This window comes from Aplysia californica, unplaced genomic scaffold, assembly GCF_000002075.1.
Source record: "Aplysia californica isolate F4 #8 unplaced genomic scaffold, AplCal3.0 scaffold00400, whole genome shotgun sequence".
In the NCBI taxonomy this organism is placed as follows: domain Eukaryota; kingdom Metazoa; phylum Mollusca; class Gastropoda; order Aplysiida; family Aplysiidae; genus Aplysia; species Aplysia californica.
In genome coordinates, this window is record NW_004797670.1 from 152,826 (window position 1) to 154,102 (window position 1,277).

At 38.8% G+C, this 1,277-nt stretch overlaps 1 protein-coding gene across 1 annotated transcript in view; it reads left to right on the top strand.

Annotated features, from left to right (window-relative positions):
* Positions 1-308: 308 nt before the first annotated feature.
* LOC101863920 (doublecortin domain-containing protein 2) overlaps positions 309-1,277 on the top strand; it is a gene marked incomplete in the record, with an annotated part of 83,085 nt that continues 82,116 nt past the window's right edge. The window contains 1 exon segment of the mRNA XM_035971228.1: positions 309-552.

Genomic DNA, 1,277 nt, shown 5'->3' on the forward strand with positions numbered 1-1,277 from the left:
AGCAGGTTCGAATGTATCTTGTCTATCCCTTCTGTGCATATTTCATCGTTAGGACTAGACTCTAACAAAACAGACGGGTATAAGAGAGAAGAGAGATAAAATAACCAACAAAGTAGTGAACGCCAACCAATCAAATCACCACCGATCTTCCTCAACCTGACTTTTATTGTCTCTCTCTCTAGCTGTCTCTCGTTCTCTCCCCACCCCCGCCACCTTCTCTCACATACCATTTCTATTTCGCGCCTCACGCCCCAATCCCTGGCACCAAACAACTCCCCGCCAGCCAAGTCCCCCACACCACCACCACCACCACCACCCGCAGACAATCTTTCTCAATCTCTCTACTCTCTACCCTCTACTCTCTACGACTGCGCATTTCGCGCAGACAGAAGCAGACCAAAAGCAGACGCATAAGCAGACGTGCCATCTACTTCGCACCGGACCAAGCTAAACCTCCAGAACTCTCATTAGTAACGTCCGATAACTGACGCTGTTGACAATCTGCACTTGTTAAGTAAGCCCAACGGAGTTTTCTTGGATCAGAGTTTTTCGGTGAATGGTCCAAGAGAGAAGACGGAAACTAATTAAAGATATTTATTCATTCCTTGAGTTCCTGGTGATGTCTTTCGGTGACAAGTTTTCTTTGACGTCTGTTATCTCTCACAGGATAATGATATAATGCGGTTGGCAGAAAGTGATACGTGTGGATTGTTATTTCGCGTTTCGGAGGATCTTCAGTCAGACCGAGAGACTTAACATTCTCTTTGCGTTATCTAAACGTTCTTCAATTATGGCTGTGCTTATTTATTGTTACTTTTTTTTTCTTCAAGACATTAGTTTACATTATTCACTGTTTTAACCTTCCTCAGTCTAGATCCAAGCCATTGCTGTTTCAGTTCAAATGTTTCCTTAATTCCGAGATAAACTTTGCACCTCGTCAAAGCGCTGTATCACTTTATCTTCCATATATGTCGTTCAGTGTGGGAAAAAATAAGAACAAAAGCAAACCAAAACAAGAAAAAAAAACAGAAAAAAAACGGAAAAAAACTAAGGACATAAAAAAAAAAAAATCTTTAGAAAATAAGAAATAAATAAAAAATCTAGATCTAGTATTCAGTATGTTGAAAGTTACATCCGAACAATATAAATTATTGGGGGAAAAACCACTTAAGATAATATTACTAGAAACGATAGACAAAATATACCAAGTATGATATTATTGACGATATTAAAGAATAAAACCAATGATTTAGTAATGACATAATGATGATAATAAT